The sequence below is a fragment of the Mirounga leonina genome, unplaced genomic scaffold, assembly GCF_011800145.1.
Source record: "Mirounga leonina isolate KUSES-001 unplaced genomic scaffold, KU_Mleo_1.0 Mir_172, whole genome shotgun sequence".
NCBI classification, from domain to species: Eukaryota; Metazoa; Chordata; class Mammalia; order Carnivora; family Phocidae; genus Mirounga; species Mirounga leonina.
In genome coordinates this window covers 4,419,320-4,441,878 of record NW_023270442.1, presented here as the reverse complement: position 1 = coordinate 4,441,878, position 22,559 = coordinate 4,419,320, and positions in this window count along the sequence as shown.

Below are 22,559 nucleotides of genomic sequence, written 5' to 3'. Positions count from 1 at the left end.
ACACAATTCACAGCACTCACCATAGCACATACCCTCCCCAATGTCTATCTTTTAAGATGATCTTATAACTTTGCCTTTTAATGGATTCAGTCATTTGACATTAAATGCAATAATTTTACATTCAATTTTATTTCTTTGTGTTATTATACACCTCCTACTTAGTTGAGAGTTTTTCTCCTAAGTTGACCAATTTTTATGATTTTGGTTACCTCACCAACTGGGTATTTACTTCAATTTCCCCTGGATAATTTGAAGAGCTTATTCCATTTCTCCTTCTTTCATTAGACAGATTTCTTGATCCTACTCTCTTAATAACACATAGATGTTTATACTATTCTAATTTTTTAATTGAAGACTTCATTTTTTAAGTTTTTATTTAAATTCCAGTTGGTGTAATATTAGTTTCAGGTGTACAATATAGTGATTCAACACTTCCATACAATACCCAGTGCTCATCACAAGTGCCCTCCTTAATCACCTGTTTCACCCATACCCCACCCACCTCCCCTCCTGGTAACCATCAATTTTTTCTCTAAGAGATGTTTCTTGGTTTGCCTCTCTCTTTTTTTCCCCTTTGCTCATTTGTTTTGTTTCTTAAATTCCACATATGAATGAAATCATATGGTATTTTTCTTTCTCTGACTGACTTATTTCACTTAGCATAATACTCTCTAGCTCCATCCATGTCATTGCAAATGGCAAGATTTCATTCTTTTTTATGGCTGAGTAATATTCCATTAACATCTCATCTCACATCTCTACCTGTTCATCAGTGCATAGACACTTGGGCTCTTTCCATAATATGGCTATTGTAGATAATGGTGCTATAAATATCAGGGTGCATGTGTCCCTTCAAATTAGCACTTTTGTATTCTTTGGGTAAGTACCTAGTAGTGCAAATTGCTGAATGATAGCATAGTTCTATTTTTAACTTTTTGAGGAACTTCCATACTGTTTTCCAGAGTGGCTGCACCAGTTTGCATTTCCACCAACAGTGCAAGAGAGTTCCTTTTTCTCCACATCCTCGCCCCAAATAGCCAAAGCAAACTTGAAAAAAAAATTATCATTCTTTTAAAAAATATGTCATGACTAGCATTCAATGCTGTCAGTACTCTGGATATTGGTTATTCTAATAGGTGTGTAGTTGCATGTCATTGTTGTTTTAATTTGTACTTCCCTGATGCTATAAGATGCAGATCATATTTTCATATGCTTTTTTGCCATGTGTATATCTTCTTTGGTGAGGTGTCAGTTAAGGTCTTTGGCACATTTTTTAATTGGGTTTTTGTTTTCTGATTGTGGATTTTTAAGAGCTCTTTGTATAATTTGGAAAAAAGTACTTTATTAGATGTGTCTTTTCAGATATTTTCTCCCTCTGTTGCATGTCTTCTCTTTCACTTGAAATTATCTCTCATAGAGCAGAAATTTCTAATTTTAATGAATTCTAGCTTATTATTTCTTTCATGAATCACATTGATGATATTGTATCTAAAATATAATCACCATACCCAATATCTAGGTTTTCTTCTGTACTGTCTTGTTGTAGTTCCATAGTTTTGTGTTTTACATGTAGGTTTGTGATCCATTCTGAGTTAATTTTTGTGAAGGCTGTAAATTCTGTGTTTAGAATCTTCTTCTTTTTTTATTTTACATGTGGATATTCATTTTTTTCAGTGTCATTTGTTGAAAAGACTTTGCTGAATTGTTTTGTGTTCGCTTCTTTATCAAATATCAGTTGATTATATTTATGTGGTTCTATTTCTGGGCTCTCTATTCTGTTTTATGATCTATTTGTCTGTATTTCCACCAATACCACACAGTCTTGCTCACTGTAGCTTTATAAGTCTTGAAGTCAGGTAGAGTCAGTTCTCCAACTTTGTTTTTCTCCTTCAATATTGTGTATGCTACTCTGAATTTTTTGACTCTCCCTATTAACTTCAGAGTCACTTTGTCTATATACATAAAATAACTTGCTGGGATTTTGATTGAGATTGCATTGGATCTATAGATCAAGTTGGTAAGTATTGACATCCTGACAATATTGAATCATCCTAACTATGAACATGTGATATCTCTCCGTTTATTTTTTTTACTTCATTTATCAAAATTTTGTAGTTTTCCTCATATAGATCTTGTATGTGTTTTGTTAGATTTATACCTAAGCATTTCATTTTGAGGGTGCTAATTTATACAGTACTATGCTTTTAATTTTAAAATCCACTTGCTCATTTCTGGTATATAGGAAAGTAATTGACTCTTGTATATTAACCTTGCTTCCTGCACTTACTATAATTGCTTATTAATTCCAGGAAGAGGTTTTTTGGTCAATCTTTTTTTTTTTTTCCTTCCTAGATGATCATGTTATCTGTGAGCAAAGACAGTTTTACGTCTCCTTTTCCAATCTCTATACCTTTTTTCCCCCTTTTCATATTCTATAATGTTTTCTAGAACTTTTAGTATAATGTTGAAAAGGAGTAGAGAAAGAAGACATGCTTACCTTGTATCTTATCTTAATTGGAAAGTTTCTCAGCATTAAGTATGAAGCTGGCTGTAGTTTTTTTATAGATAGTCTTTATCAGGTTGAGAAAGTTTCCCTCTATCTTTAGTGTACTAAGAGTTTTCATCATGAGTGAGTGTTGGGTTTTGTCAAATTCTTTTTGTATGTGTATCTATTGATACCATTATGTGATTCTTCTTTAGCCGATGTGATGGATTACATTAATTTATCTTTGAATGTTGAACTAGACTTGCATACCTAGGATAAATCCCCCTTGGTGGTGGTATATAATTCTTTTTATACGTTGTTGGATTTCATTTGCTAATATTTTGTGAGCAGTTTATATCTATGTTCATAAGATATACTGTTCTATAGTTTTCTTTCTTGTAATGTCTTTGGCTTTGGTATTAAGGTAATGCTGGCCTCATGGATGCGTTAGGAAGTATTCTTTCTGCTTTTATCTTCAAAAGAAGATTGTAAAGTATGGTATAATTTCTTTAAATTTTGTAGAATTCACAATAAATCCATCTTGGTTTTGTACTTTCTGTTTCAGAAAGTTATTATTTATTAATTTTTTTGAGAGAGAAAGTACACACAAGTAGGGAGAGGGGGGCAGAGAGAGTGAGAGAGAGAGAATCTTAAGCAGGCTCCTCACCCAGCTCGGAGCCTGATGAAATGGGGCTAATCCCATAGCCTTGAGATCATAACATGAGCCAAAATCAAGGGTCAGGCACTTAACCAACTGAGCCACCCAGAAGCCCCTGGAAAGTTATTATCGATTCAATTTCTGTAATAGATATAGGTCTATTCAGATTACTTGTGTCTTTTTGTGTGAATTTTGACAGATTATGCCTTTCAAGGAATTGGTCCATTTCATTTTGGTTATCAAATTTGTGGACATAGAGTTGTACATAGTATTCCTTCATTATCAGTTTAATTTCCGTGAGGTTTATAGTGATGTCCCCACTTTCATTTCTGATATTAATGATTTGTGTCTTCTATCTTATTTTCTTACTTAGCCTGGCTAGAGTTTTATCAATTTTACTGATCTTTTCACAGAACAAGCTTTTTGTTTTATTGATTTTCCCTACTGATTTTGTTATCAATTTTATTGATTTCTACTCTGATTCTTATGATTTCTGTTTTTCTGCTTACTTTGGATTTAATTTGCTCTCCTTTTTCCCATTTGCTAAGATGGAAATTTAGATTATTGATTTTAGATTTTTCCTTCTCTAATGTATGTTTTCAATGCCGTAGGTTTCCTTTTAAACACTGCTTTCAATGCATTCTATAATTTTGATTAAGTTAGGTTTTCATTTCCATTTAGTTTAAAATACTTTTTAAATTTCTCTTGAGATTTATTCTTTTACCCATATGGTATTTAGAAGTTTATTGTTTCATCTCCATGTATTTTGAGATTTTCTAGTTTTCTTTTTCTTTTTGATTTCTTGTTTAATCCCCTTGTGGTCTGAAAGCAGACATTGTATGATTTCTATTCTTTTAAAATCATTAAAGTGTGTTTTATGGCCCAGAATGTGGTCTATCTTAAAGAGTGCTTTATATAAGCTTGAGAATAATGTGAATTCTGCTGTTCTGAAGTAGACTGCAGGTGTCAATTATATCTAGTTGATTGATGGTGTTGTTGAATTCAACTCTATCTTTACCAATTTTCTGTCTGCTTGATCTGTCCATTTCTAAGAAAGAGGCTTTGAGGTCTCCAACTATGATCATGGATTTATCTATTTTTTTCTTGCATTTTTATCAGTTTTTGCCTCCCAAAGTTTGCCATTCTGTGAGGTACACACGAATTAAGAATTGTTATGTCTCCTAGAAGAATTGACCCCTTTATTATTATGTAATGCCTTTCTTTATCCCTGATAACCTTTGATAATTCTAATCTCTGTGTCTGGCTCTGATTTTTCTCTGTCTCTTCAAATTGTGTGTGTGTGTGTGTGTGTTTTCCTTCCGGTATGCCTTGCAATTTTTTTCTTGATAGCTAAACATGATGTATTGGCTAAAGGGGATGGCTGCAGATAGGTCCTTGGTAATGCAGTGGTAAAGCGTGGTACGGTAAGGGAAAGCATTCTATGGTCCTAAGATCAGGCCTAAGTGTTTTAGTGAGCCTATTTCTATTTCTCTGGATGATGAACTTCACAAGTTCTCAGGTTTTTTGTTGTTGTTGTTGTTGTTGTTGTTGTTGTTGTTGTTGTTTTTCCTTACCCTTAATTGGGATAGGATGGCTCATGCTGAAGTTGGGCATTTTCCTTCCTCTAGATCAGTGGGTCACTGATAAAATCCCAGCAGGGTAAGTTCTGGTTAAATAGTTTCTCCTGAAGGCAAGTGGTGTTAAGAAAAACGAGTGCTCTGGGATATTTCAAAATGGTTCTTTTTCCCTTTCTCCTGCTAGATAGAAGAGGAGATAGTTCTCTGATATTTACTGTGGGAAACTGGTTAAAATCCTAGAGGCAAACCTCACTGTGATATGGAGGCCCTCCTATCCCATAATTGGGTTCTCCTAAAGTTTTTAACTCTTAGAGCTGTCCACACTGAGCCTCCAGGCAATATGTCAGTTCAGGTTGTCCTACTCACTACTGGTTCTCACAGAAGTTTCTGGTCCTGAGTCTGCTCTGGTAAATTCTTATTCCCTGTATTTGCCTATCTATCTCTCTAATCCTGAACACAGTGCTTTGCCCTATGTCACCCCTTCTCTTATGGATCCAAGAAAAGTTGTTCATTTTGTTCAGTTTGTTCAGCTTTTTACTTATCAGGATGGAATGGCAACTTCCAAACTATTTAAATGCAGAACCAGAAGCCAACTCTAATTAATATATTTTTATATTTCAAAGTCATTTTGTTAAGAACCAAACAAAAATTTAACTTTGTGTTCCATTTGACTCTCTACTCTTTTAATAATTCCATTCCTTTAGCACTTCTACTTTATGATTCTCTTGAAAGTCAACTGGAGCCCCCTCAGATTAAGAGCTAATTAAAAAAAAAAAAAACCTGTTCTGATAATTAAAACTTTTGTTGGGTGTTTGAAAATATCCTTTGTATCTGGGATCTCAAAATGATAAAAAGCAAACAGGTTTTTCCCTGTCTGCCTGTGATTCAAACATAGCTATCAACCCCCTTCTAGAAACTTGGGAAGACTATTCTTCTGTGTTCTATCTCATTTTCACTGGCTCAGGGTGGATAAGACTATCAAATAAATGCCCAACTTTGTCTTAGCCTTTTGTGGGTCTAAAAGACCTAGTTCAGTAACTGTAAGGTCATTATGGTTGTTTTCCCCCAAATTCCAGAGAACCTTAATTGGCTTTGTGTGTGTGTGAGGAGAGAAAGAATTTTGTTTGACAAGTTTTGCTTTTGGATTCAGAATCCATTCTTCATTTGAGTATCTCTCAACTGTTTTCACAGGAGAGATACTCAATACTTCATACTTAAAGTACCTGAACTTTAAAAGAGTTTAATTCCTCATTCACTGGCAGTTACTGAAGGATCTCAGTGGCCCTGGTTCAAATAAGCTTAGAATTAGGAGCAAAAGGAAAAAAAAAAAAAAAAAAAAAAAGCTGTGTCTTTTTCTAACTTTTTTCTCCAGAAAACATCTTGTTGTAAGGAGTGCTAAATAAATGATTAATTGGTGAGAGCATTTAGCCTAAGCAGGGGGTGAGGGAGGAAGGAACCATAGCAATCCATAAGACTACTTTTAAAAGAATCAAAAGTGTTAGTTTCAAAAACAGGAAAAGTTATGCATACTTGGTTTAATTAATTTTAGTGACATGATTTTTCTTCAGTTCTTCAAACTTACATGAAGATGGTAAAGAGGATATTATAAAAAAGAAAACTGCCTTAAATCTATGTTCTACAAAGATAAGGTTAAGTTACTGTAAACAGTATAGTATAAGGTTGATCTTTATATATGTGTGTTTGATATTCTTCCATGAACAGGCAAACTTATTTCTTATATAATATTCAAAGCTAGCTGATGCAAAAAGCCAAATATCAATCTTATGAGGGTCTAAAATTTCAACCTTTTTACACATCTTTCCCATAGTCTGGGTCTCAATAGAAAAATTATTTAGTCTAATTGGATAGTAAGATAATTCCGTCTGGAAATCCTCTATGACTATTCATTTCACAGCCAATTTTTAACACAGGTTGGGTTATATTGAATTAAAGTTTATATTTTATGAAACTAACAAAGACTAAAATATTACAAGGTAGCATATTGAAGTTGTAGAAGTTTCACTAATCATTTGTCAAGCAGGAAGTTTAGTTGGTGTTGTTTAATGACTATTGAGGCATTCAACCTGGATGATCATACCATGGAACCACAAAAGTAGGCTAAGGAAGGACTTTTCAACGCATCAATTTTTTTTTGATCATTCAATTTCTTTTTTTTTTTTTTTTTCCTCTCCCTTTGGATATAACAGCTCTCTAGCATCCAGATAGGAAAAACTACTTCCTATTTTTTTTTAGGACTTTTCTTCACATACATTTGAATGAATGTCTTCATCTATTGCACAGCAATTGAGGCATGAGGGCATAGCAGCAAGGCAATGTCAACATACTATGGAATTGGAGGAAAAAGATAACCATCAAGACATTATTCTTTTAAAAGGTGGCCCTGCTGAAAAGAGGTTATTAAGTTTCTAGGTAGAGACAGTAAGGTTGGTAAAGTGCAGAGAAATGATAGTCAAAAATGTAAGGTTTGTGTGGCTGCAGTAACCAATGCTATTTTTTTTAATCATTAATGTAGAAGCCACTTTTAGGCAAACAGGCTTGAGCGATGGAATGTAGAAAGGGCCCACAGTGACCATCTGGCTGGATACAGACAGCCTATCAGGCGACTCAGCTCAAGATATCCATGGGCCCTAACTAACCAATGGATTACTGACAACCAGGCACAGTTACCAAAAAAGGGAAAATTCCATATGTTGCCATACCTCCTCACCTCCCCCCCCTTAAAAACAGACCCCACATACTCTGTTACAGACAGCTTCTCTTTTGCTGTCCTGTCTGCCACTCCCTTGCAGTGTATTCAATAAACTTCTATCTCCTTTTTTCTGTCTCAGGTGAATTATTTTCACTGCCTGGGCCACTGGCTTCCACCTGATTGTTGCCCCATATTTGGGGGTCCCCATCTGATCAAGAGAGACCCCACATTTAGACTCCACAATTAATAACAGTGTTGTATTCTAAAGGAAAAAAAAAACAGATTGAAAGATAAAACATGTTTTAGTGTAATTATATAAACTGTAATACTTAAATAATGATAACTAATTCCACAATCTATACATAAAATGCAATCTTCTTTGCAGTCACGCTTGATAGTCAGTTGAATTAAATGTCAGCCTTACACAGAGACAAGCATCCTCCAGGATTGCTACCATTCACCCTCAAGTCAATTAATACAAATGCCACAGAGAAAGAAATGTTAACTTGCATCATACTTAAAGGGAATCTGAACATGACTTGTAATTAAAATCAAATCACCCATATACATACATTTTCTCAAGTTTACCTCCTTCTATCTAATCTCTAATTCATACTAATAATGGCAATGTTCTTTCTCCAAGTGTGGCTGAAATGATAAATTTTTCCTATTAAAGTGGTATGTCTTCAGTTTATACACATCTTCATTTCCTGATCAACAGAAATGTATTTGCATTTTTCTGCACAAAGATTTGTATATAATCCCTCTATGATCTTAGAACTCTGCAATTACTTAACTATATCTAGTAAATATGTTTTCATCAGACCAGGGTAAACATAACTTTGAAGGAGATGAGCTTATCTTCAGCATCTTCCTATCCCTTAAGGCTTCTTTCAACTCAAATCTCCTATCCATGGGGGCAAACTTTGATAAGGACCTTTGTAATATGAATGGAAAGCAAATGGCATGGAATGGAATGTAAATGAAAAAGGAATGGAATGGAATGGAATGGAGAAAATAGGAGAGGAAGAAAGAGAAGGAAAGAGAGACTTAATTCGGCTATAATATTACCAAACATCAGATTAATAAGTATATATTACAATAATCTTCAAAAAGAAGTTTAGTTCACATGTATTACTGTGTTAAATAAATAAATTTTGGGGTAATATAAAATCATAATATTCTAGTTAATATTATTCTAACCTAAAAACTGATGCTTATAATTTAATTTCTCTTTTCAACAAATATATAGCTCATTCTCTCTCTCTCTCTGCCTTTCTACACATTCTCATTATGCTGAAATTTCAGAGTTAAGAGTTGTAGCCCCTATTGTGGAAAACAGACACAGTGACAATTACACTGTGTTATAAAAAAAAAAAAATGCCTTAGAAGTAATAAAGGAAGTCATAACAAATCTATCCTGAGAAACTGGGAAATAATATTTGAGCTAGTTCCTTCAGGACTATAAAGATGGGTTGTATTTTATTAGAGAGATAAGAAAGAACATGAAAGATAAAGCCCAGGTACTTGTGACATAATCTCATATTTGAGAAAATAGGAGAAAGGTAATACAACTAGATCATAGGAAACATGAGTCAAGACTGTGACAAGAAATGGGTTTAGGATGGATTTTCAGAGAGGTTTCAGACTCTGCGAAAGAGATTCACTCTTTAACCTTCAATCAGTAGCAACTATGTTACAAAGAGCAAGAATTGAGAAAGGTATGGCTAGACCCGTGATCTAACAGAATAGTGTAAAAGAGAACATAAACCAGAGAAGAATAAAGAAGATACCTTTAAAGGGCCTATTAAAATGGTCATGGTATGGGATAGTGACAAACTGATAAAAGTCACTGGCAGTAGGAATTAAGAACAAGAATAATCAAGCGGTACTTGCTAGAAATTTTGGACTGAACCTGGTCCTTTATTCCATTAGATCAGTGTTCTGACAGTTAATAAGAAGCAAATGTATTCAAAAGTATGGCATACTAAATTATTACTAGTATGTGAAATTTACAAACCTATTTTATAAAATTCTAGTGAATTTTTAGGTATCTTTTCTTGCATCTACATCAAATGACATATCATTTTATTATTATAATAGCACTATAAAGCAGGAAATATTACCCATTTGAGAGATGAGCGAATGAGAGATTTACTAATTGAAGTTGTTCAAGGTCACACAGAGTCCAAGTCTTTTTGATTCAGTGCAACAGTTCAACATTACTTCAAATATTTGTATTTGTTTCCTATATGGTGAGCTAGTAGCAAGAATACGGAGGTAGTGAAGTAATGAGATGGCCAAGAGGAAAGAGGAGAATATTGGTGTCAGAGAATAAATTCTGGATATGGGTAAAGATAAACATATTTGGCTTTAAAAGTAGCCTGAAGATAATGCAAATGGACTTCATCTACCTATACCCAATGCTGTGAAATATTTATACTTTTATCATATATAAAACATTATCCCAGAACATTTACAAACAGAAAAAAAAAATGATTATATAAAGGTTTACTTTTACGTGTCATTTTAAAATGGTAAGAAATACTGTGGAGTAAGAAAAACTTTCTTGTTATTGTCACATTATACCACTCACTCACAACATCTAGAATTATTGTTTAAGCTCATTAGATCTGAAGGACAGTCATGAATGCAAAATCAGTGGCATAGAAAAAAACTATTTAATGTCTTAGAATATATTTATCATGCTTTTAATTACGGATATAAAGAAATTTTGTTTTCTTTTCTTTTTTTTTTTAAGATTTTATTTATTTATTTTGAGAGAGAGAGAATGAGAGAGAGAAAGCACATGAGAGGGGGGAGGGTCAGAGGGAGAAGCAGACTCCCCACCGAGCAGGGAGCCCAATGCAGAACTCGATCCCGGGACTCCAGGATCATGACCTGAGCCGAAGGCAGTGGCTCAACCAACTGAGCCACCCAGGCGCCCCGTTTTGTTTTGTTTTCAACATGGACCTACCCATGCAATTGCAGCTGGCCAAGGAGTAAACCATAAATGGAATCACAGGTATGTCAGAATTAACAAGTTTCTAAAAGGCATTTATTCATACTTCTTTCTAATTCATTTAAGAAATGAAGGCCTAGAAATATAAGTGACTTGTCCTAGTTAAACTTTTAATGATATCCAAGGTTAAAGTGTACGATTAAATGTAGGATTTCTGGTGTTATAACCTTGTTATAATATCTTAAGATATTATCACCATACAATAAAATAATTTCTTGGTCCTTTGGAAAGGAGATGAAATAAATAAGCAAAATTAAGCTGACTTTCTGAAGAAAACAAATTGATATATTTAAAGAGATGCTGGAACTAATGTAACATCATATGTTGACTATACTCAAATAAAAAGTTCAATTAATTAATACATATTAAAAATTTTATTTTTATTTTTTTAAGTTTTTTTTTTTTAAGATTTTATTTATTTATTTGAGACAGAGAGAATGAGAGACAGAGAGCATGAGAGGGAGGAGGGTCAGAGGGAGAAGCAGACTCCCTGCCGAGCAGGGAGCCCGATGCGGGACTTGATCCTGGGACTCCAGGATCATGACCTGAGCCGAAGGCAGTCGCTTAACCAACTGAGCCACCCAGGCGCCCCTAAAATTTTTATTTTTAAAGATTGTATTTATTTATTTGACAGAAAGAGAGAGAGAGAGCTCACAAGCAGGGTAGCAGCAGAAGGGGAGGGAAAGCAGTGCAACTCGGTGCTCGATCCCAAGACCTCAGGATCATGACCTGAGCTGAAGGCAGATGCTTAACAGACTGAGTCACCCAGGCACCCCAATTTTTTTTAAATAAAGAGATGTTGGGGCACCTGGGTGGCTCAGTCGTTAAGAGTCTGCCTTCGGCTCAGGTCATGATCCCAGGGTCCTGGGATCGAGCCCCACATCTGGCTCCCTGCTCTGCGGGAAGCCTGCTTCTCCCTCTCCTACTCCCCCTGCTTGTGTTCCCTCTCTTACTGTGTCTCTCTCTGTCAAATAAATAAATAAAATCTTAAAAAAATAAAAAATAAATAAAAATAAAGAGATGTAGCATTAGCCCTGATGGAGACAGGAAAATACATTTATCTTCATTTATTTTCCCTCTTATTAAGTTTATTTTCTCTGAATATCAAAAAATGGCAGCAAAGGATTAAGCCAGAAATTTATTGAAGTCAAGTTTTAGGTATATAAAACTGTCAGAATATAATGTGTAACTAACTCAAAGGCAATTGACAAATGCATTTTCATTTGTTTCATTTGTTTCATTTGTTTCATTATTTCCACTTACTCTTTGTGGGTCGGGGGAGGAGGATTGAGCATTTTCACTTGCTTTCTGGAGCAGAACCTCAGCTAGATGATAGACTTTAATTAGAATACTCCTACGAGAAAAGAGCATTGCACTCCCAGCATCCTGAGATAGCAGTCAAGATGCAGCAGGTGGACAAGAAACACTACAGCACGCCAGCAAGGAACAATACTTCAGTGACTACGGGAGCGTACAGAAAGCAAGTGAAATAAGTACAATAAGAGCATGGGCGGAGCAGTTTCCATCCTGTTCGTCAGACTACATTCACGCTTCAGTGATGGAACAATTACGCTACTCCATCCTCCTTTACCCAGCTGTTCAAATGCTGCCATGATGTTCCAGGTAGATATAAAATGAGGTGTGATATGTATCACCAACTCAGACATCATTACATTACTGTCCACTTAATGATAAAACTTCTAAATGTTAAATTTATTTGCCTTCAGAAAAAATATATTGGTAAAATTATTAATCTTTCAAAAGATAACAGTGATTTTTACATTATTTCTGTCACTGAGGCTCATGGACCTGAAATCATCTAGCAGTGATGTTTAATTTCCTTTAATTAAAAGCACAGAATTTCTAAATACGGTGCCACTTTTAACTTTGATCCTGGTTTCTTCTATATTAGTGATTCAGATGAATTTATCCCCAAGGAATCATAATATTCTGTATCTTACCCAAAAGGAAGATAATATCACAAATGAGTCAAAGTTAGCTAGTATATTTCATATTGTACACACGTGTAACTCCTGATCTTTTATTTACTCTTAACTTCGTGACGAGCATTTGGCTTCAGTGTCCGTATGTGTGTAAATGTGCACAAACAAGCATGTGATAGATCTATTCATCTGCATCAATATAAAACACAGATTATTACATTGTTTTTAGGTTTCTAAAAAGTACTCTGTATTGTTATTAAACTATTCAAGCAAGGATTTAAAGAAAAACAGAATTAAAATCATGCCATCCTAATTTTAAATCCAAGTAATTTTAAAGCCAAGCCAAGCTTCTCGTTTGATGTTTGTTTTTCCTTACTATTGTCATTAATAACAGTTCATCCACAATGAAAGGTGTGTTATTAGTCACCTCTGAAAGTTGGCCACTTGTTCAGTCTGACATTTTTACAGAATTGTAAAGGCACATTAGTTTCTTCCTGCCCTTAATTAAGCTTACCACTTTCTCAAATCTAAATGCCCACCATTTAGCCAAAACAATAGTACCTAACAGCATAGCATTGGTATGTTTCACTTTCATTTGAAATTAAAGGTTTTAAACTAGTTATTTTTATTATTTCTGGGGTTGTTTTGTTTTGTTTGCTTTTGCTCTTTCTCTTGCCTGCTTTCCCTAAGAACCCAGAAGGAATGATCAATGTATCTCTTGTTTGGGGAGAGATGAAACAGCCTCTTTCCCCTTCTTCCTATGATCTCAAAAAACTCTCCTGGGCTGAATGGGCAGTGACAGTCCATAATTTTTCATACTCCAGTCAGGGAGTGTGTTGATTAAACATACTTCACAAAACTTTACTACAACCTATTTTTCTCCTCTCCTAGCACAAGGCTCAAGGACAAGCTCAGAAGCTGATTAGGTGTAAAGGGACTGAGCTTTCTGAGTGTTTCTATGTTATAATGTGATTAGCATAGATCCCAAGCTCCTGATTCATATGGTCTTATAAAGGAATATAGCCAATGTCTTAGAATAAAGAGTTGTAGTCATAGTTGTACTTGGAAGTCCTCAGACCCCACACTTCCACAGTGTTCTAGAATGAGAATGGCATAGGATTGTGCAGATAAAATAAGGTGAACAGAAAAGAGACCATCTATTTTCTTTTCTGATCTAGTTAAAGTCACTCTGACATGAAGGAGCAACTATTAGTCTGAGGACTTCTGTGATACTAGAATTTGCTTAGAATGTGGAACTAAATTGAGGATTCATTAAATGAGGATCTGTTTGAGTTTGCTTGGAGTTACAGATCTTCCAAACTTTTGGAAGACCAAAAGTTTTTGAAACCTGCCAATGAAATTTAAAAACAAATAAAAAATACCTGACATCAATAGAATATAAAACAAATGCATTTTGTTTGTCCTTTGTTTGTTTTCTTACCATAAAGGAGTAGTGTTTTCCATTTGGAAGTTGAGGGTGCTTATAACATCATACTGCTCTTTTGATATAAAATAGGGGAAAAAATAGACCAGCACCATCACAGCAATAAGAGTAAATTTGAAATCAGTGTCCCTTCCTCCATCTGAAAAGTTGTTGCAACTTCTGCCTATAACCCCTAAATCTTTCTCTGTGGGTCAAGGGTTAACTTCCAGCATCTGTATGGCACAGTGTCACAGAGATGTGTAAGACGTTGCATGGTCTAAGAACGCCACACTTGTTTAGCATGAGTCTATGCAGATCTGTGAATAATTTATCTTAGGCATAATTTGAAAGGCTAAAAATCACTTGTGACAGCAATCCTATCCTTCTGTATGCCCATTACTGTATCGATGTGGCACAGATGAGCTGGAGAAGTTGAACATAAAATAGCAGACAGTTTCATTATCCATTTATGCATACTATTGATATCCTTAAAGGGAATACACAGTTGGGAAATAAAAGTTATAGAATTAAAAACAGATAACCTGAAGTGCAGACAGGAATAAGATATATGTAACAAAAAACTGTAGAAAAAGGACAACACTGAATACCTGGCATAGAAAGAACACTTAAAAATTGATGTTTAGCAGAAACTAGTGTAAGATATTTTTTATTGTATAAATTTAACATGTAACATTATGTAAGTTTAAGGTATACAGTGTGTCACTTTGATATATTTATATATTGTAATATGATTGCCAGTACAGTGGCATTTATCACTTTACATAATTACAGTGAAATATTGTCTATATTTATTGCACTGTGCAATAAATCTCTATGGCTTATATACAACTCATTATAAGTTCATACACTTAAACACTATCTATAATCCCCCCACTTCCATGCCCTGGTAACTACCATCTTACTCTTTGTTTTGACAGGTTTAACTTTTTTAGATTCTACATAATAACGATACAATACTTGTCTTTCTCCTACTTATTTTGCTTAGCATAATGTGCTCAAGGTCCAGCCATGTTGTCCCAAATAGGAGGATCTCTTTCTTTCTCATGGCTAAATACTATTCCATTGTGTATATGTGCCACATCGTTTTTATCCATTCATCTGTTGACAGGAATTTGGGTTGTCTCTATATCTTGGCTATTTTGAATAGTGCTGTGATAGACATGGGAGTGAAGATATCTCGTTGAAATCCTGTTTTCATTTCCTTTGGGTATTTATCCAGAAGTGGAATTGCTGGATCATATGTAAATCTATTTTTAATTTTTTAAGGAAACTCTATTGTTTTCCATACTGGTTGGATGGATTTATGTTCCCACAAACAATGTATAAAGGTTTTCTTTTCACTAAATCCTCACTAGCACCTAATGTCTCTGTTTTCATAATGATAGTCATTCTAACATGTGTGAGGTGATATCTCATCGTGGTTTTGATTTTCATTTCCCTGATGATTAGCAACGTTGGACATCTTTTCATGTCTGTTGGCCATTTTGATGTCCTTTTTGGAGAAATTTCTATTTATATCTTCTACCCATTTTAAATTGGATTGTTTGGTTTTTTTATTATTAAGTTGACTGAATTTTTTTATATATTTTGGGTTTAACCCTTTATCCAATACACGGTTTGCAAAAATTTTCTCCCAATCTGTAGGTTATCTTTTTACTTTACTAATTGTTTATTTTGCTGTGCAGAAGCTTTTGAGTTTGATGTAGTCCCATCTGTTGATTTTTGCTTTCATTGTTTGTGTTTTTGGCATCATGTCCAAAAAATCACTGCCAAGATCAATATTGTTAAGCTTCTTTGCCACATTTTCTTCTAGAAGTTTTATGGTATCAAGTATTATGTTTAATGGGGCTTTCTAAAATGAGTTTGGAAGTGTTCCCTTCTCCATTATACTTTGGTAGACTTTGACGAGGATTGATGTTAATTCTTTAAATGTTTGGTAGAATTCTGCAGTGAAGCCTTCTGGTCCTAGAGTTTTCTGTGTTTGGAGTTTTGTGTTTACAGGTTCAATCTCTTTACTATAATTGGACTGTTCAGATTTTCTATTTCTTCCTGATTCAGTCTTGATAGGTTGTGTGTTTCTAGAAATGCATCAGTTTCTTCAAGGTTATGTAATGTGTTGGAATATAGTTGTTCTTAGTGGTCTCCTGAGTCTATGTATTTCTGTAATATCAGTTGTAATGTTTTCTCTTTTTAATTTTGAGTCTTCTTTCTTTTTTTTTCTTAACCTAGCTAAAGGCTTTTTTATTTTGTTTATAGTTTAGAAGAAACAGCTCCTAGTTTCATTGATTCTTTCTATTGTTTTTCTAGTCTCTAATTCATTTATTTCCATTCTGATCTTTATTATTCCCTTCCTTCTACTAACTTGGAGCTTAATTTGTTCTTTTTCTAGTTCCTTGAGTTGTAAAGTTAGGTTGTTTACTTGAGATCTTTGCAATTTCTTAATATGTGCATTTTTTTTTTTTGCTATAAACATTGCTCTGAGAACTGCTTTTGCTGAAATCCATACTTTAATTTGTTATATTTCTATTTTCGTTTGTTTTTAGGTTTTTTTTTTTTTAATTTCCTTTTGATTTGTTCTTTGACCCAATGGTGTTTAGAAATGTGTTGTTTAGTTTTCACATATTTGTAGATCTTCTCACTTTCTTTTTGTTATTGATTTCCAGTTTCATATTATTGTGGTCAGAGAAGATATTTGGAGTGATTTTAATCTTAAAACTGCTAGGATGGGTTTTGTGAACTATCATATATGATTTGTCTTGGAGAATGTTCCATGCGCCCTTCATTCTGTTGGGTAGAATGTTCTGTATGTGTCTATTAAATCCATTTGTTTTAAAGTATTGTTCAATTCCAGTGTTTCCTTGTTGATTTTCTACCTGGACAATTTATCTATTGATAACAAGGGGGTATTGAAATCTTTTATAATTATTTTGTTGTTTTTATTTCTCCCTTAACATCTGTTATTTGCTTAATATATTTTGGTGCTCAGGTGTTGGAAGTGCATATATTTACAATTGTTCTATCTTCTTGATATACAGATTACTTTCATTATATAATAACCTTTTTTGTCTCTCATTAACTTTTTTGGCTTGAAGTCTATTTTGTCTAATATAGGTATGGCTATACCCATCATCTTTTGGTTTCTATTTGCTGGAAACATCATCTTCCATCTTTTCACTTTGAGCCTATGCACGTCTTTAGAGTTGAAATGAGTTTCCTGTATGCAGCCTGTAGTTGGGTCTTGTTTTTTTATACATCCAGCCACTCTGGGCCTTTAGAGTATTGAGTTCAATCCATTTACATTTAGGGTGATTATTGATATGTAAGGATTTACTACTGTCATGTTATCTTTTGCCTTACAGTTGTTTTGTCTCTCCATTGTTTCTTTTTCCTTCTGTTTCTTTCTTTGTAAGCTGGTGGCTTTCCATGGTGATTTTCTCAGTTTCCTCTTTTTATGTTTTGTGTCTCTGCTCCAGATTTTTGCTTTGTGGTTACCCTGATATTTACAAAAACCATTTTTTTTTCCTGCTGATAGCAATTTATCTTCATTCGCTTATGAAGTTCCCATCCTTTTACTCTTTTCCTTTTATATTTTTGATGTCACAGATTATCTCTTTATGCTATGATTTTATTATCAAGTTGGAGTAGCTATACTTATTTTTAAAGCTATTTTCTCTTAACCTTTATGCTATAATTAGGAATTAAATATACTATTCTAAAAATCAATTACAGTTTTCTAATTCTGACTACTTATCACCTTAATCATAGTTTTTTGTACTTCCATGTTTTTGTCTTAGCTTGAAGAGCTCCTTTCAACATCTCTTATAAGGCAGGTCTGGTGATAGGGAACTCCCTCAGCTTTTGTTTATCTGAACAAAATTTCTTCTTCATATCTGAAGGATACCTTTACCAAATAGAGCATTCTTGGCTGACAGTTCTTATCATTCAATATTTTGACAATGTCAAACTCTGGCCACAGAGTTTCTATTGAGAAATGGGAGTTCCCTGTAGGTTACCATCCTTTTGTTTTGTTTTGTTTTCTGGTGTCATTAAAATTATTTCTTTATCATTGACTTTTGACAGTTGTAATATAATGCATCTTGGAGATTTTTTTGTGTTGAGACAATAAGGTGTTCTAAAACTTCATAGACTTGTATATCCAGTTCCTTCCCCGGATTTGAGAAGTTCTCAGTATTATTTCTTTAAATAATCTCTCTTCCCCCTTCCCTCTCTCTCTCTCTCTTCTGGAATATCAATCAATCTTATGATGGCTCTCCCAAGGGAGTCTGATACTTCTTGTAGGGCTTCTTCACTTTTTAAAATCATAGTTCTCTCTTCTTCTACCTGAATCATTTCTATATTCCCATCTTTGAACTAATTTATCTTCTCTTCCATCTGGTCCGCTCTATTTCCAATGTTTTTTAATGCATCTGTCATCTCATTTATTGACTTCTTCATCTCTAGAATTTGTTTGGTTCTTTTTTAAGAATCTCAATATCTTTGGTAAAGTACTCCTGTTCGTTAATTTTATTCCTGAGAACATTGTATTGCCATTCAGGGTTTGCTTGTAGCTGCTGAATTTCTTCATAACAGTTATTTTGAATTCTTTTTCAGTTAGATCATAATATTCCATATCTCTGAGTTCAGTTGCTGGAAAATTGTCATTTTTTTGATACTTCATTATCATGCTTTTTATTTATTTTTATTTTTTTAATTCTTATTTATTTATTTGACAGAGAGAGAGAGAGAGAGGCAGCGAGAGAGGGAACACGAGCAGGGGGAGTGGGAGAGGGAGAAGCAGGCTCCTGGCTGAGCAGGGAGCCCGATGTGGGGCTCGATCCCGGGACCCTGTGATCATGACCTGAGCTGAAGGCAGACGCTTAACGACTGAGCCACCCAGGCGCCCCATTATCATGCTTTTTAAAGAAGATTTGTTTATTTATTTTATATAGAGAGAATGTGAGCGATGGAGGGGCAGAGGGAGAGGGAGAGACTCCTCAAGTTGACTCTGCTGAGCAAGAAGCCCAAAGGGGGGACAGGGAGGGGTGCTCAATCTCATGATCCTGAGATGGTGACCTGAGTTGAAATCAAGAGTCCAACAATTAATGCGCTGAGCCACCCAGGTACCCCTCATTACGATGATTTTTAATAGTGTCTGATGAACAGTCCCTCTGCCTGCTGCATTTGATGTAGCAAACATCTTTCCTAGTTGAGCAAGGTTTTGTTTACTTTGATACTACCAGTTCAACAGTTTGGTAACTAAGAACCTTCCTTTTGTTTTTCAGAAGGTGGCGCTATAGAACAAGTTTTTGGTTGCTTTTAGCTGAGCTAACTTCCTGGCATGGTAGGGAACCTCTCAAAAAATGAACTAACAGAGGGGGAAAAAAGAAGCGGGGGCGGGGGGGGGCTGCCGCAGAGTTGGGAAAGGTGAGTGGTTAGCACTTGGGGTTTCTGTTGTGCCCGGTAGGGCGATCCTCCCGTTTGGGGGTCCCAGAGGTCCCTGGGTTGTGGTTTTGCCGGAATCCCAGGGAGACAACAGGAAATACTTTCCTTCATTTTTTATTTTTTGTACCCCTACTTCCTATTCCTTTCTCTCCCTCCAATCACTGCAGTTTCTGTAAGAGCAAGGGTCCCCCTCCAGCTGTAGCACTTGCAGCTGGGCAGAGCGCCACCCGCTGCCTTCACCCTTCACCCCATCTGTCAAAAGGGTCCTGCTGGTCCACTGTCAAACCTGCAGCCAGCCTTCTCTGCCACAGCTGCCTCTACGGCCTCACTCTTTCTTCTCTCTTCTCCCTCTGAGTTCCAAACCACCCATTTTCCAGGGCACAGATGGACAGATTTCTTGGGAGTGCTAGTATGCTATGCAGAGGCTTGATTCTGGAATTCACTGCCCAAATCATACCATGACTATTTCCATTGTTTGCGCAAATCTCCTTCTTATGTCTCTCCTTCCATATCAGAAGGCAACATCATTGCACACAGCAAGAGTCTAAGTCGTGGCCAAGGGGAAGATATTTATGGGCTTGTAGATGTGGTTGCAGTGAAGTCTAGGTAAATTAAATGTTTGGGTCCATATTGACTCAATTAATTTACCTTATACTGATAACGAATACATCAATCTATTAATGCTGTGGCTTTTGTGATTTGATGGGGTTAATAGCAACTCCTTGAATCCTTCTCTGACCCTGTGTAGGGCTATTTCCCCTGCTACTCCCTTTCCAGAGACATAGCAAGGGAAATCAAGTCAACATAAACTATGGTGGAATTTAAGACTGTGAAATTAAGAGTTATGTAAATACAAGCACCTTGATTCTGCCAACTCCCACAGCTTCCTTCTGAGATCAGAGTCCATTTCTTTTACAATAACTTCAACTTGCTTTCCTGGCTTAAATTGCCATTTAAGGATCTTGTCAAAATGCAAATTTTTATGATTTCCACTCTAATACAGCAAATGCAGATGCATACTATGTTTCATGCACCCACATATATATATATATATATATATATATATATATAATTACTTTAAAAAAAATATTTATTTATTTGACAGAGAGAGACACAGCGAGAGAGGGAACACAAGCAGGGAGAGTGGGAGAGGGAGAAGCAGGCTTCCTGCGGAGCAGGGAGCCCGATGCGGGGCTCAATCCCAGAATCCCGGGATCATGACCTGAGCCGAAGGCAGATGCTTAACAACTGAGCCACCCAGGTGCCCAATATTATTACTTTTTAATATCTACATCCACAGTTAAGTATTTTCTGCATTGGCATGAACTCCAAGAAGAATTTCCAATATATATATATATTTTTAAAGATTTTATTTATTTGACAGAGAGAGACACAGCGAGAGAGGTAACACAAGCAGGGGGAGTGGGAGAGAAAGAAGCAGGCTTCCCACCAAGCAGGGAGCCTGATGTGGGGCTCGATCCCAGGACCCTGGGACCATGACCTGAACTGAAGGCAGATGCTTAACGACTGAGTCACCCAGGCACCCAAGAATTTCCAATAATTTTGACAATATAAATCAACAAACTCTAGCAATTCTTCCTGGAAGTATATCTTGTTTTTCCTACTTTGTTTCTGATTTTTACCACACAAATAATGTTGAGATCAGTCTGGTTATAGTCTTGCCACTTAGATGTATTAGAATGAGGATTTTTTTTTTTTTTTTTTTTTTTTTTTTTTTTTTTAATCTTACTCTGGTAGGGAAGACTCAGTGGGAAATGTTTCCAGGGTCATTAGGTCATGGAGAGGCCAACCCTTTCTGTAAAAGTTCAAATAACAAATTTTTTACACTGTGAGGGCCACATAGAATCCCTTTACATATTCTTTCATGTTTTCTTTTGTAACTCCTTTAAAATGTACATTCCAGAGCTTGTTGCTATACAAAAACAAGCTGTGGGTCTCATCTGGCCATAAGCAATAGTTTATTAACTCCTGGTATAAGTGATCTATGCACTCCTAACCTCCAAGATATAGCCAAATCAATGGTCTGGATTTGGCCCTTTCTTATTCAAGGAGGTACTTTTCACTTAAAATAATGTGTTAGGTTCTAAATTCATTTGAAGTTCATCAACACACATAGTTAATTTACTATTGTTATTAATTACCTCTACTACTAAATGCAGTGAGACAATAATTTAGCTTCAGGCATAGAAAGGCACTTCATTACATACAACACCTTAAGCCTTTTAATTATTTGAGCTTGACACTTATTTAAAATTATTTAGTTTCTTCAGGAGCATTTCTTCACCATGATCTTGTAACTATTGTTACCCGTATGTTTTCCTAAAGCTGTGCCCTAATGGAACACAAAGTTCTAGGAGATCACACATTATAACTTAATCAGATGGCTCTTTTTTTTTTACAACATTTTTCTTAAGTTCTTTATCAACTTTATTGACATATATTTACAATAAAACCCACGAACTTTAAGGGTACAATTTGATTAGCTTTAAAAAGTGCATAGTGACTTAATAACACAGTCATGACATAGGATGTTTCTATCACCCCTTGTGTCCCTTTGCTGTAGTCAGTCCCTCTTTCCCAAGCCCTGGACTCTGGCAACTCCTGACCTGCTTTTTATCCTTTATATTTTGCCTTTTCTAGAATTTCATATAAATGGGATCATACAATATAGTCTTTTTGGTTTGTTTTACTTAGAATAATGTATTTGGGATTCAACTGTGTTGTTTCATGTACTAATAGCTTATTTCTTTCTAATGCTGAGTAGCGTTTCATTGTATAACCATTTTTTATCCATTTACCAGTTGATAAACATGTGGGATCATTTCCATGTTCTCCTTTCTATGAATTACACCTGTATGTGTTAATTTTTATACAGGACATTGTGTGAACATATGTAATTAGATGTTTCTTGATTGTGAGGAATTATAAGTTTTCCATCTGTAGCATGAATATGAGTTTTCCTGCATTTCAGACAATTTCAAAATTATAAAAAATTCCAAATTCTCTAAGTATTTCCAAAGGTTTGTTTTTAAAAATTCCTAATCCAAATTCCCTTGTTCATTTTGTATTTTGAATTCAAACAACAAATCTGACTTTGGCTGATTTAAACAAACAAAAAATTAATTTAATGGAAGGATAAACAGTAACATGTAAATAACCAGTTATGTTAAAAGTAAGAATTAAATCAGTTTATTCAAGTTATGTATTCAGGGCCCTGTAATTAGTTCAGATAATCTCCAAGTGTTTTTTGAACCTTG